The sequence below is a fragment of the Haemorhous mexicanus genome, chromosome 13, assembly GCF_027477595.1.
Source record: "Haemorhous mexicanus isolate bHaeMex1 chromosome 13, bHaeMex1.pri, whole genome shotgun sequence".
Classification (NCBI taxonomy): Eukaryota; Metazoa; Chordata; class Aves; order Passeriformes; family Fringillidae; genus Haemorhous; species Haemorhous mexicanus.
Genome location: NC_082353.1, coordinates 14,899,618 through 14,914,716, shown reverse-complemented (window position 1 = coordinate 14,914,716; position 15,099 = coordinate 14,899,618). Strand labels below are relative to the sequence as shown.

The window sequence follows — 15,099 nt, the reverse complement described above, 5'->3', positions numbered from 1 at the left end:
CCTGTGCAGGAAATGTTTATGGAGAAGCACATCATTATTGTCTTGGTTTAGAAAATGGGCTTTATACAACCAGAGTGCTGGACTCTGGTGGCCAATTGCCAAATGTGGATGCCAGGTGAGTGAAGGATGCATCAGACAGATTGCCCATGGGCTGGCTGGGGTGATTCAATAACTCTTTAAAAATATGAATGATAACATGCTGAGGGCCTGGTCCCATGCTAGGGTTTGTGGTGGGGATGCCAGAAGGCTGAACAGCCCTTTCCATCAATTCAATCCCAAGCTGCATCTCCTCTCCAGGTGAACTGAGGCAGAAAGAGAAGCTGGATTTGTGCAAGATTTTGCACAGGAAACAGGGAGGAATGGCAAGCTGGGAGGAAGCTCTGCAATGAACCAAACTATGGGAAAGACACAATGCTCTCTGCTCCCACAGCAACACCCAGAGCTACACCACCCCCTGAGGACTGCTCATAAATCCCAGCCCATCTTTGCTCTCCAAAGCATCCCTGGAGCAAAGAGTGCTGCCACCTGCCCTGATGTAGCCAGACCTTGTCCTGTGAGCTTGGCAGAACAGCCCCCAGGAGCAAAACCAGGCCACAGTGTCTCCCTGGCATCCACCAGAGCACTCCAAGTGCTGCCCAGTTCCAGGGATCTTACAAGTTTTGCTTCTCCCCATGCGCTTGCCATGTGTGTTTTCTTTGGCTACCTTGCCCCAATCTCCTTTTCATTTCTAATTTTTGCATTCAATCCCTTCACACACAGCAGTTGGCTCCAGCTGGAGCAGACACAGGTCCTCACTTGTTCCAGCCATAGACCATGGAGTGCTCTGAGTCGTGAAGAGGAGGAAAATGGTGACAGAGCAGAAGTGACTGACAGACCCAGGTGGATAAAGGATAAGGTGAGTGGAGGGGACTGGGTCATGGGGATGCTGGCCCCAGGGGTTTGTGGAGCTGGGTGAGCTCCACTTTCCTCAAACAGCTTTCTGTTGTCCACCCAAAGGAACATCATGTTTTTTAAAAACCCCAGCAAATCACAAGTGCAAACAGAATACAAAACACAGTGTTGTTCATGGTTGGGTTTTCCATCCAGGACTGGTTTTGACTGTATTTTTCCTGTTGTTTATTGTCACTTGTGGTGTGTGTAAGCTGGTGTCAGCGTGCTCTGGTGAAATGGGACACTGGTGGTTTGGTTTGCTTGCTCTTCTCCAGGAAATGTGGCTCCCTTTTGGCAGCCTGGTCCTGTCATTCTCTCCTGCCTCATCATGTAAATGCAGAGGTTGGGATGGTGTCTGTGCTAAAAGCCATTACAGAGCTGCATGGAAGGGATGGACCAAGACCTTACAGAGGACTGCAGTGGAGGTGGGCACAGGATCCAGCTCTGTGCCTCAAGCACAGCCTTTGTCCTCACACAGGGACAAGAAACTCTGCCATGCAAGCCACTGAGGGAACTGTGAAGGGGTAAAGCCCTGAAGTGGTGGCCATCCATACACCACAGCCTGCACCTGCACTGGGACAAACCTCGTAAGCCAGTGGCAGTTAACAGGTGCACTGAAGTTGGCTGAAGAATTAGATGACATCCTCTCTCCTCCTTGAGGTGCTTGTTGCCTGTGAAATGTCTACTATGGGACTCTGCCAGCTTGGTCAAGCAGGGTTCTACAAGGGTCTTGACAAACATCAGTGCTCCCATCTATAATGTCACCATTGTCCTTAGGACTAGGTTAAAAAATCTCCAGGTCTTGAGGCTAACATGGTTTCTGAAGACCTCTTTTCAATTTTGCTTTGACAGGTGACTTTTTACTTCTATTGATTTTACAGCATGGGAGGGTGCATTATGAAATAAAATACCTCTGACCAAAGACACATATTGCTTCTGAAATGCTGCCCAAACACAGGCCAAAAACTGTCTCAACCACTCAGAAAGGCTCAGAAATGAGCCACAGAGCTTGCCCCTGCCCTCGGGGAGCTTCCCAACCTCCTACTTTGTCACTATCTTTGTAAACCTTGTGTCACTAGCAGATGAAAGGTGATGCCCTTTGAGATTGAAAAGGCCATAGTCACCCCTGTGACTGTGGTAGCCTGGCATTGGAGGAGTTAAACCAGCAGCACCTTTGAGGGGCTGGAATCCACAAAGGTGTGCAAATGGCAGCCAGCTTGTCAGAAGTGCTGAGTTTGCCCAGGGACTGCTAAATTCCTGCCTCTCCCCATGCAGTTGACATCTCCATCCCCACCAGCTTGCTGGCTGCCTTCCCTTCCCTGCAGAGCTGAGACAGAGAAATGAAAACACAGATGACTGTGAGGGAGAAAAGGCTCCCAAAAGGTGGTTTCTGGCACAGGAGGGTTTGCCACGTCACGGGCACTTCTTGGTTTCAGCCCTACAAGCAGCTCCCACCGAGGCAGCCAGCAGCCTGTGAGGAGGAGGATGGAAAAGTACCAGGGAGTGCTCGCTCCCAGTCCTCCTCCTCCTCCTCCTCCTGTGGGGGCTCTGCAGACACCCTGCACACCCACAGCCCTGCTGTGGTATTTAACACGGGGCTGTGGTGCTCTCAGAGGGCATGAACCTCGAGGGGTCACTGACCCCTGCAGTGGGAGCAGGGAGAGCGCAGGGAATGCACGACCTGGTCCTTGCAGAGCTGCATTGGGAAAAGGTCTCCAGCTGGCCCTATTCCCACAGCTGATCCAGTGCATTACAAGGACAGTGGAGGGGTCACTTGGACAGCCTCAGGATTTCCAAGCCTGTCTGCAGGCAAAGGTGTTAAATCTTTAGACAACTCTTACCAAACTCGAAGCCCAAGAAGCAGTAGATGCCCCAGAGAGGACAGACAGCCTGATTTGAGAGCTGATGAATATTTTGCAGTCACTATTTAAAAACGGGACATGAGCAATTTATAATGAAGCAGTGTCACCAGCTGGCATCTGAAAAGCATTTCCTCTCCGCCAGTAAGCAGGAGAGAAACTGGAGGGAATTGTGTGAAACCAAATTTAATTTGCCTTTATTTATGAAATTATTCCCCAGCTCAGCAGCTGAGTGGCCTCAGAATCGGTTTTGGGATCAAGGTTCAGTTCAGGGTGTCCCCTCATTCCCCCCACCAGCAGCAAGTGCCTTCAGCCCTGTTTGTGGTGTGACACTGCAAAAGCTTGCCAAGACAGCTCCTGTGTTTGAATATTGGCAGTGGAGTCATGCCCATATTTTCTTAAGCTGATGCTATGTAGGAGATAAGAAAATTCAAATCTCATGTTTGTGGGCTTCATGCAGCCATGCAGAGAAAGAGAAACAGCTTTTTTCTACCTCTGAATCTGATTTGCCCATTATCTCCCAGTTCCTGTCCTCCAGCCTGGGGAATAATTGGGAATACAGATCTCTTTATAATTCTTCTCCATAAGCACATGAGTCAGAGCTGCTGCCTTCATTTGCAGGTAATCACACGAGTGAATGCAGCCACACTGGTTCCTTGCTTTTTAGCATCCTTAGATGGGGGTCTTTGAAGTTTTAATGCTTTGGATCTGAATTAGCTCTTTCAGCTCATTATTTATGGCCCTTTCTCCCGACCTGAAATGGGTCCCACAAACTCTCTGGTAAGCTGGATGAGAGATCATCTAACTCCAAGGGGGTCTCTGGAAGTGTCACTGCCCTCTACTCAAAACAGCATCACCAAGAACTTTTAGCTTCACGATTTTCCTGCCATTTAATGCCACAACTACCCCTTCCATGTCTCTGCAGTTATCAAGGAGTCCAGGGGCCTGTGCAAGTCACCCTTCTCTGTCACAGAAACACACTGTGAAAAGCTTGTCCCCTCTGTCTGGGCAAGGGGAGGGGAAAGGTAAGGTGCTGCATTGCTGCACAGGTGATAAATCATTGACCTGGTTCCCTCTTCAGCCTCACTGGGCAGTAGGCAGTCAGTTCTGAATTCATTGCTCAGTTTTCATTACTCCCATGGCTCTGCTCTTCCAAGGCATTACTATCACATACCTGTGCTAGGGCAGTGCTGCCACTCCTCTTCTGTAACAGGAAATCCAGTTCCTGAGAGGACAAAGGCCACAATGTCCACTCAGAGGCAATGCAGGGAACTGAACAGGTCAACACTGCATGACACAGACATCCTTCCTCCTACCAGGGTGGAGGGAGCAGCACTGCAATTTACAACTGCCCCTAAGTACAAAGCACTTAATGCAACTTGCAGTCTGACTCATGCCACTCCTTGGAGTCATTTATTGTTGCATGATGTCATTCATTGACAGTGATTTGCTGTCAGTCAGGCTCCTGGTGTTGGATAGCAGGAAAAATTTCTTCACCAAAAGGACTATCAAGTGTTGGAACTGGCTGCCCAGGGAAGGGGTTAAGTCTCCATCCCTGGGGATATTTAAACATTCTGTAGATGGGGCACTAAGGGACACGGCCTAATGGTGGACGTGGCATTTCTGGGTTAATGGTTGGAATTGATCATCTTGGAGGTCTTTCCAGCCTTAGTGGCTCTGTGATTCTGTGATCTCCCAATGCCATCAGTGACCTTGCTCTGAAGATCCCAGTGTGGTAACACAGGAGGGGAGGGAACTGGAGAGCAGCATCCCTCACACCTCCAACCACCTCACCAAGCTTTCAGCTTTGCTGAAGCAGGAGAAGCAGTGGTGTGTCCATTAGATGCCATGGGTGGCTGTAGCCTGACCTCTGCACTGCCCAAGCTCAAGGCTGCTCTCAGAGTTCACATTTAACCCCAGATAACAGTTTAACTACCACTGAATTCCATTAAAGGATTGAACAGCATATGTCTGTTGAGTTCTACGGGGAAAAATACAAAAGCAGCAAGCAAAGGAGCCTGTTGATTTAGGAAGGGTGACAGGTAGAAAACAGCTGTCCAGCTAAGCTGAGGAGCATGCAGCAAAGTGCAGGGCCCACTCTGAGCCTTGCTAGACAAGAGTGCTCTGTGCACAGAGAGCTGCAGGACTTCCAGTTCTTCCACAAGTCCAGGTCTTCAGTCGCTGTTCCCTGCCAGATGCCTGTGGTCACCAGCTCCAGGGCACTGGCAGCCAGGACAAGATGACCAGAGCTGCCTCGTCTCTCCTCAAATCACAGAGTTATGCAAATTGCTCATTGGCTTAACAAACTGTTTTAAATCAAACATAGAAACATAGATGTCCTTTTTTTTTTTTTTTTTTTTTCCTGAAGATTGCAGCTCTATCTGTGCCACCCCTAAGACCAGTAGGGTATGTTAAATTCTTGCCCAGGGCCTGAAAGAAAATCATGGCCAACAGGCAGAGCCAATCCAGTTTGTACTCTAAGCCTACACAGTCCTCAGTGTTTTTGTTTTATCACCCAGAAACCCATCTCCATGCAATTCTATGCTGTTTTTCTGATTAATCTTAACCTCCTCCCAAAGGACTTCATCCTGCCATCACTGGCAGGAGCCCTGGGTTTATGTCCTCATTGGTACCTTCAAACCCTGAGTGCTGTGTTGGGGCCACTTTTTGCATTCCCATAATATTTCTGCTGCTTTCCCCACACAGGCACTATTTAAAGAGACTGCCCTAAAATCTCTGTAGATTTCTGCCTGAGAGCTTCAGAAACTTTGGCCATTTTCATGCCAGAGCATCCTACTGCTTTAAGTTCCTCTCCTGACTATTCTAAAGTGGGGACTTTACCTCCTCTTCCAGCCAGGACATATCATGATATCTTTTGTAACAGACTCACTGATGTGTTTAGGAAGATTCACTGATGAGTTGCTGGAACAAATGCCTAGCAGCTGGAGCAGGGCCTGGAGAAAAAACGTCCTCCATAAAATCCTTCTGTACAGCTGATTAGAGCTCAGCAGGCTTTTCTGCTGAAGCACTAATGCTATCCTTGGTCTCAAAGAGAGGCTTTTCAATAGTCTGAAGTGGATTGTTTAGTGAACTAAGCACTGGACTGGGAAGAAGACTCCCATTTTCAGCCCCAGGGCTATTTGCAGCATTGGTCCCATCCTTTAAAGCCATTGAGTCAGTTTTTCATGAGTCTCTGTGAAGAGGCTGCTCTCAGGCCCTGTGTGCACAGTTATCACAGGTAGCTTTAAATGAGTTACCACAATTGCTGGAAGGAGCCCAGCTCCAGGTGTCCAGCTTTCAGGGCTGTGGACCCAGCCCTGTCCCCCCAGTAAGGATGCAGGCTCACCCCAGGGAGCTGGGAGGTTCCCAGTGTCACCAGGAGAGACATCCCAGCACACCACTGAGCCCACAGTCACATCACTGCAGTCTGGGGCTTTGACAGTCAGGGCCACCTAAATTAAGGCAGGGCCACCTTAATTTAATGTGTGAGTGCAGTAATACAGACCTGCCCAAACTCTGCTGCCTGCTGCACCTCCAGCCCTTCATCCCAGACATACACCTGGCCAGGCAGGTGCTTCTCCCAGTGCCAACCCAGGCAGGTGCTCCTTCCCACTGCCAACCCAGTGAGGGGAAATGCATTTCTGATCAAGCCTTAAAATCTCTTTTTCTCTTACTCTTGCTTTCTCTCTGCTGGTATTTTTTGGTCCCGTTGGGTGCTGGAGCTTGTGCAGAGGTGTCTGATGTGTGAAGTGAAATATGAAGGCAGCCACAGGCCCTGCAGTCAGAATCTCTGAGACTACAACAGCAGCAGGTTGGCAACCTCTCAGAAGACAGCGCTAGCAACCACCCCAGGACAGAAGATTCTGTCTGAGTGTGTTTGAGGTCAGCCTGCTCTGAGCTCTGTCAAGCCTCTCATTGAGGATTCAGCTCTTATTAACCAGTTCCTTCACTCCCCTGCAGCTCATGCTCACACCTAGAAAGGAAACCTCTTTTTCCATCTTTACACCCTGAATTCCCTCAGCAGGAGCTCCCTGCAGTGCAGAAAGGCCCCATGAAGAGGTTGGACCCAGGGTGGGGGAGGCAAATATATTGCTGTCCAGAAAGCCAGAAGCTGTTATACCAGACCAATCTCTTCTTCCTCCAGCCTCTTAAATCTCATGTTATTTCTTTTGCTGTGCTGAGGGCAGGGATCATGCACCTGGCCCAGGTATTCATGGAGGCAGGGGATGCCTGAGAGCAGCACTGTGGCTTGTGGGGTCTGTGGGAAGGACCCCTGGGCTGTGGAGCAGCAGTTCCCAGGCAGTGGGGAGGGAGGATGCTTTGGGGCACTGGGTTTCCAGCTCCCCCTTTCCCACCACTCGTGCTGCCCTGTTTTGCTCTGGTGCTTGCACTCTTCTGTCTGTGGTGTGCCACACTCTGCATGGCTGTGGCAGAAGTGCTGGACCCCTGGCTTTTCTAAATCAGAGACACACCAGTAGCTTATTTGCCCACGTCAGCAGAGAAAGAATTAATGTCACAAACCAACCTCAGCACTAACGGACACGGAAAATTGGCAAGGAAGAGAGGGCCATAATTGCAGAGGCTGCAGCAGCGTGGAACAGTGCTGCCAGACACACATCAAAGGAAAATCCCTGCCGACCTGGCTGCCTCTGCCATCAGCCCTGCTTCCCTCCTCCATCTTTTGTCTCCTGCCCCGAGGCCACCGTGAGCCAACCCTTCACCTCTGCAGCCAGACTGGGGTGTAAACAGAGTGGCTCTAAATGAGGGAAGAGTGGCAGTGAAGAGACAGAAGGAGCCTGAGTGTCTCTGGGGCTCCCAGAGGTGGGTGCTGTCCTTCCTCCCGCCCCAACCAGCTCCCCATAACCTGAGCAGTGTTAAATAGAGAAGCCTCTTTGGGGACAACTGGAGCCGGGGCTTTTCCAGGGCTGGCATGAGTCAGGGGACAAAGATGAGAGCCACACGCAGGGCAAATGGAAAAATCCAACCAGCACACCTTGCTGGTGGCTAACAGAGGGTTATTCTTGGCCACCTTCACCCTGTGCCAAGGAGGAGTGCTGTAAACACTGTCCCAGGGCCTGCCCTGACTCCTGGTACTGCTTCCCAATTAATCAGCAACCCGAGTTACAGGCAACAGCTTAGTAATGGGAATAAACACTCATTTGCTTAATCATTTTCCCAGTGCCCAGCTCTCCTTGGCCAGCAGGGGTTTGATGCATGCCATGTTCCTCAGGTCCATTCTCAGCCCCAGAAGCACCAGTGCAGCACCTTCAGCTGTGACAGGAGGGTTCCCTGGGCAGATCCTCCTGCCTAAGCCCTTTTGGGAACCTTTCCAGTCCCTGCACTAACCACCAGGCACTGCTCCTCCCCAATGGCTAATAGCAGCCACCACAAACAGGCTTCACTCCTCTCCTAAGCAGAGCAGGAAATAAACAGCCTCAGTGTATTTTTGCCTTCTGCTGTAAAGCTGGCACATGGAAAAGCAGAGGGAACATGAACTGGGAGTCAGGGATGTGCACAAAAAAATGACCTTTCAGACTGGAGAGATGTCAGAATCTTCAGGAAAGCCTAAGAGATATTCCAGCAGGGAATATTGTACAGGAGAACATTTAAAGTCCGAAAGGAGAAGAGGACAGATGAGCTCCCCAGAAAAAGGGATAGGCAGAACTTGAATGTAGTGTAGAGGGGCTTTTTGCACTGCTTTACTTCCACAGCCCTCCCTGCTCAGCACCCCTAAGTGTGTGTGCTGTGCCAAGCACCACCATACAGCCAGAGAACACTCGGTGGCACCTGAGGTGACACCCAAACAATTGAGCTGCTGTTGAATTACTGAATAATCCAGGTGCTGCCAGCTCACTTGTGGAACAGTTAAATACACTGATGTCCCTGTCGAGGATGGGGAGCCCAGGTCATGTCATTTTGCCCCTCAAAGTCAGTGGCATTGCTGTGACTATAACCCAGGAGCCCCTGCCCACCCCTCTGCCAACCACCAGGCACTGCTCCTCCCTGATGTCTAATAGCAACCACCACAAATATGCCTCACTCCTCTCCTAAGCACAGCAGGAAATAAATGGCCACAGTATATTCCTGCCTTCTGTAGAGCTGCTGTTCAGTGCTGGCATTGCCCTCAGGTAACCTGGGAAAGAGTGGCTCTTGTATGACACCCAAGACATTGCTGGCCACAGAGTGATGTAAGCTTTAAAAACCAAACAAGCAGAAACAATAAGGAAGACAAACTAGCCAGCAGCAAGCACATTATTTTCATAGGAAACAGCAGGATTTGTGAGCAGGAGAGTCTAAATGCTGCTTCCCCTGCCTGGGAACAATTGTACCAGGGCACTGTAGGTTGATTTGTGGGCAGCTAAATACGTGTGAAGCAGAGATTTTTAACATGGCCTTGGGCAGGCTGTGCACTTCACATCTCTGCTTTAAAATAATGGTTCTTCTGTGTGTCTGAAGTTAAAGTGACACCTCAGTGTGGGTGGAGAGCTCAGACAGTTCAACAGAAGGTGCTGTGCAATAAGGTACCAGTGTGGGTCCCATGGGCACATCAGTCCTCTGCTCCTGAATCAGCGGCCCTCAAAGTCGAGTAAAACAGAAACTTCATTTTCAGGCATCTCACTGAGCTCCAGGGATCAAAAAATGCCACCTGGGTAAGACCATACTTCACTCACATAACTCTCTTTTTGAACATAAGCAATGTCCACCAAGAAACTCCCAACTCCAGGGAATGCAGAGCTCCCAGGGATTGGTTTCATGGAAACACCCAGGGAAAGAGAGGCCTGTGGTGGGCTTTTCACCAGAGTATGGACAAGGCTGAGCAACTTGGGCTTGTCTTGGAAGTTTTTGCATTGAAAGAACTCCTGTTCTCTTTGGAGAGGGTTCAGCTGATGGAGGAAGCAGGCGAGAACTCTTAGGTTGAAGAGGTCTTCAAGATAGAAGGACTGGCTGGTTTTTCACACTGGCACAGGGATAAAACTGAAATTGGGTGGCTTTAGCTGAAGGAGACACCAAGGATTTTGATACTGAGCAGTAAGTTGGGCTCTTGGCCCTTGCTCTCCTCCATCCATGGCAGTGGATCTCCCCCAGGGCTGACCACCCAGCCTGCAGCCCTGGTGGGGCTGGGGCAGGGCAGCAGGAGCATCGTGGCCTGCAGTAGCTCAGTTTAATCCCAGCCCCTGATGCACAGGCTGCCCTCCTGAACAGTTTCTTTCTTGCAGCTTGAACACTCCACATTGTCCTTCCCCACGGTTTTGCAGGCAAGGTCCTTCTCCTGGCTGCTAGTGTTAACACAGGTTTCCCTTGTTCTGTCCCTTGAAATTTCCAGTAAAGCGCCCTTAATACAATCTCTCTGTGGCTGTGCTAATTATGTGTGAAATATTTTTTTTCCCCCATAAACCAAAGAAAACAAATCAACACAGTAAGATCCTTTCTCTCAGGCTGTTTGGCAGGTCTCACAGTCGTCAAAAAAGTTACCAAAGGTCCACACAGCCTCTGCTGTCTTTTCAAAACAGCTACTTTTGGGTTCCTGTAAAAGGACCCAACAAAGGAAAGGGTAAAACAAATCAAAAGCCCTGAAAGACTATTTCCCACCTGAGTAGTCCCAAGCCAAAGGACAGGCTGTCTGCTGAATGTTTGTGCTTCGTGTGGGGGCTGAGGAAAGCAGAGGAAAGGGGTAGGGTAGCACATCCCCACAGCCCTCGCTCCCTGGTGTGGGGATTTCCTTGGTCTAACTCTGCTTCCACCTCTGCAGCCTCAGCTGCTGCTCGGTTCCACTTTCCCATGCAATGGATCTGGCTTTTCCTTGCCACCCAGGACATGTATCCAGCCTTTTCTAAGAGTGCTTGGGAAAAGAGGGGACAGAGGGTGAAGCCCAAGACAAAGCATGGATGCCACTCCTTCCATGCAAGAAAATATTCTTATATATTTTATTTTTTTTCCAACACCAATACCAAGCACTTACCACTTAAGGGAACACTACCCCCATATTTAAGGAGGGAGGGAGGGAGGGAGGGAGGAAGGAAGGAAGGAGGGAGAGAGGGAGGGAGGGAGGGAGGGAGGAAGGAAGGAAGGAAGGAAGGAAGGAAGGAAGGAAGGAAGGAAGGAAGGAAGGAAGGAAGGAAGGAAGGAAGGAAGGAAGGAAGGAAGGAAGGAAGGAAGGAAGGAAGGAAGGAAGGAAGGAAGGAAGGAAGGAAGGAAGGAAGGAAGGAAGGAAGGAAGGAAGGAAGGAAGGAAGGAAGGATGGATGTGCTGTGTTCTCTGGTAGCAGCTGGTCTTGGTGCTGTGACTGCCCCAGGTCTGAAGGCTCACCTGAAGAGTCCTGGTGTTACATCATGTTTGGGCTCCCAGCCCATCCTCTCTGAGGTGGCAGGTCCCCTCCTGGGGACAGTGACGTTACCCTTGCAGCCTGACATCAGCGTCATTACATCAAGTCTCACCTTCTTGCCCACTCCCAGCTGTCCCAGGGCTGTGGGAGTCAATCACCACTAACTTGTCCCTCAGAGGGAGCAGTTTTGACACGGTTTTGGCACGGGAGCTGTGCTGGAGCAGCACCATTCCTGAGCAGGTATCAAGGCTCTTGCCCCAGGCTCTCATACAGCTCTGTTGCAGCATCAAAGCCAACTCACTCTGCTGAAACTCTTCAGCATCAGGGCAATGCTTGCTGCCTGCTTCTCTGAAGAGCAGGCTAAACCTCACCCAAACCTCAAAGGGGCAGATTAGGGCTGTGAATAGAGCCACCCTCTGCCTGCCCCAGCCCTCAAGGCAGGACTGGCCAGGGACTTCTGCAGCAGTGTGGGGTGCCCCAGGCTGAGCCCCAGCAGCTGCCCCAGCCCCGTGCACAGAGGCTTGTTTCTGGGAATGCTGCATCTGGCAGGGCCTGTCCCACTTCACAAATATTGACTCTGGGATCTCAGCATCCCAGCTGAGGAGTAACATTTCCAGAGGGCCCTTGATCTGCAGAGCTGCTCTGATAAAGATGGGGGAATTTGGACTTTTGTCCTCTGCTTTCCTCTCCACTGTAGCAACTCCTCAGGTGGACCTGTCCAACCCTGACCCAGATTCAGGCCCCAGGAACCTCTGGAGAGAGGCACAGAAATGCCTCCTTGGAGCTGCAGGCTAGTGGGGGATGTTTCCCAAAAATGTACAGATGCCAGGAGGCAGCAGTTGTCAAAGGGAGACCTGTTTAGAGCTCCAAGCACGGTCCCAGCAGGGTTTTTAAGAAAGCAGCAGCAGGCAGTGAAGTAGCAATGTACAGATTTCTGGGAAGGTGTTCTGAGGACTTCTCCCCTTGCTGGGGCCAGCACTGGCAGGGAATGCAGGTCTGATCCCAGCACGGATGCAAAAGCCTGGGGCAGTTCAAAATGTTCTCTCCTAAAACCAGCACAAGCCAAAGCAAGCTTTTCTTACCAGCCACACCACATGAGCCTCAACCCAGGCTCAAACCTCTGTTGCTCATCTTTTGCACCTAGGAACTCAGGAGAGGGCAGAAAGAGACATCAGCCTGAGGGAAGGGCCCAGCAACACGGAGCTAAGGAAAAGGAGGAGGCTGGCTGGAGCTGTGTTTAATAATGGAGACCCAGAGGAGCAACTCCCTGACTCTGGATGCTTCTCTGAGAACCCCAGTCCAGTGCTGGGGAAAGGATGAGAGGGGTCACAACCTCCTCTCTAACCATGATCTAGTTAATGGAAGGTTTACCTGCCCCCCTGAATACTCAGAGCTAAAAGGTGAGGCAGGTTATACATTCCACTGGCAGAAAAAGTAGAGGTGTGCTATTAGGAGTAACCCTGAGGATATTTCTGGGCCTTTTGACCTAAAACTCCAGCTCTACCTACCCAACCTACAATCCAAAAAGAGAAATGTCCTCTCTTCTGCCGCAAACACAAAGACACATTTGCTGAAGACTGGAAAACTAAGAGTGAAATGATGGAACCAGAGGATGAGATTTCATCGTTAAACTGAAAAAGAAAGAGAAAGACTAATAATAAATGCAAGAGAAGTGGAAGGAACAAGCTTCCTACTCACTGCCAACCCTGAGGTTGGATAATTTATCGAGGTTTCCATGTGTCATGCCTCAAGAACCCCTCCACACTCTTTTCCATTTGTACAGGTTTGCAGCTGAGTTCTGGCAGCTCCAGCAGCTGCAGATAGCAACATCCAGCACTGATCTTACATCCACATCTGTTAAATGTGGGTCTGTGTAATTACTGCCCAGCTGAGTGAAGCTTTTACTGGGGTTTTGGTTTTGAGATTGACTTTTTAACAACATTTTCTTGTCTACCAGAATGAAACCTCTTTCACTTGCAAATTAAGAAGTGAGATATAAATGGGAAAGGGAAAATGGATATTCTGGGCAGGACTGAGAGGGTTAAGAGGCTCAAGGGGATTCTTGTGTTAATGAGATGACAGAAGAGGCCAAGAGATGAGTATACACTTCTTGCTGAGGGCTGAAAACCAGTTTGTAAGAAAAGCCCACTGCCTGCTGTGAATGTTCTTGGACAGTCTGCTTAAAAAATGACCTCTGGGCTGTTGCATGCCAGCAGAGCCAAGTCTCCCTGCAATCCCTTTATTCCTAAGCTGAAGCTGCTCAGCCTGGAGTATTCCTGGAAAGCTCTTTGCCACCAAGTGCCCTGGCCTGGTCCTCTGCAGGGGCTTTAAATTACCAGCACAGTGGCCATGACCTTCAGGGTAGGAAATACAGAGGGTGTTTCTTCCAGCTTTCAGGAGAAAGCCTTTACCCCACCAGAAATAAGTGACTCTGGGTGGGAAGCACCTCAGCACTGAGAAGCACAGGTTCATCCCTCCTGTTTTTCAGCAAAGCCTGTCCATAGGACAAGCCATACCCAGAGCAGCCCTTCCCATGGGTTAGGTTCCTGCTGGTGTTTCTGTTGAGCTTTCTTTTCACCATCAACAAATCAGCCCAATATTTCCTTCTGAAGGAGCATTGGTGTGCTCAGGTCAAAAGTCTCTCCAGTGACCTCTCCCACCTCCAAAGCACCTGGCACATCCCACCAAGCCCAGAGAAGCTTTTGGAAGGAGACAGATGAAGCTACACCTGCTACCAGAGCCTCTTTGCTTCCTGCTCTTTGCACTCCCACATCCACTCCCTGCCTCTTCCTTGCTGACCTCAGACAAGCAAACACTTTCCACTGGAACAACACAAATGCCATGAAAAACCTTGTTCCACAAAAAGAGCAAACAAAAGCTACAGGAGAAACTCTCTGAAGAGCTTCCCCTGAACAGCAAATTTCTGAAATTAAAGTGACACTGAGGGCTCAGGGAGACCTCCAGACTTCCCTGCTGCCACAGGCAGAGGTGGGCAGCCCCCCGTGGGAGCCGGGCAGGGGGCTGGGAGTGCTCAGTGTACGTCAGCCCTGCCAGAGCAAGGGGTGCAAGACCGTAAATACCCAGCCCAGCAAACCTGCCTGGCTTGACGTAACCCCTCCCAGGCTTCCAAGGTCAACAGCGACCTGTTTGTACTGTGCAGGGTGAGGAGAGGCATTCTGGGAGAAAGGCAAACAGAGGAGATGTCCCATGCCCTTACAAAAGGGGCTGTATTCCCGTGTTGCTCCGTCCCAAGTCAGGAGGAACATAAAATTAGCGCTGTTTTCATTTATTCATTGTACAAACATTCCGCGTCGTGCCCACCCCCACGTTTCCTTGCTGAGCCTGCAAGTCTCCATCAGGGAGGCTGGGAGGGGGGCGAAGTTAGGCTCAGTCCAAGCAGCTGATTAACAAGGTGAGGTGAGGGCATGAATGTGGCAAGTGGGGAAAAATGGAGAAAGGGACAGCCGTGAGTTGTGTGTGAGGGCAGGGAGCTGTGCGCAGCCTCGCCCTGGCCAAGGGAGCAATCCACACTGTGCCTCCTGTACAAAAGCTGTTTCACTGTCACCCAGGGATGGCCAGGAAGGCTGGACATGTGTCTCACACTGTGAGCATGGAGCTGGGCAGCGAGAGGGACAGCAAGTCCCTTGTGCACCGTGGACTGTGAGGCCATGTCTCATCCCATTAACAGCCCTGTGCCACCCAGGCTGACACCTCGCCACTGCCCTCTCCCCTCACCTACGAGATGCCAGCCCTTACCTGCACCTCAAAACACAAGAGCAAGTATCCTTGGGGAGCCCTCCAGAAGAACAGAGGGATGAGCAGCCCCAGAACACCAGCCATGCCCCCTGTGTGCCAAGCCCCAGCCCAAATGCTGGTGTGAGCCCTGACACCACATATTTTAAGCTGGTGGTGCCCATCACCTCCAGACCTTCCCTTTGGCCATCCAAGGGTGAAGATGAGATGCTGGGCAGCTAGGATAAGCATAAG

At 50.5% G+C, this 15,099-nt stretch overlaps 1 protein-coding gene across 2 annotated transcripts in view; it reads left to right on the top strand.

The window, feature by feature from the left end:
* Nucleotides 1–758: 758 nt before the first annotated feature.
* The window catches only part of ACAN (aggrecan), a 67,729-nt gene continuing 53,388 nt past the window's right edge, over nt 759–15,099 (top strand). For both annotated transcript variants that reach the window (XM_059858539.1, XM_059858540.1), the window contains exon 1: nt 759–895. The gene's annotated coding sequence lies outside the window, so the exon portion shown is untranslated. The remainder of the gene's footprint in view (nt 896–15,099) is intronic.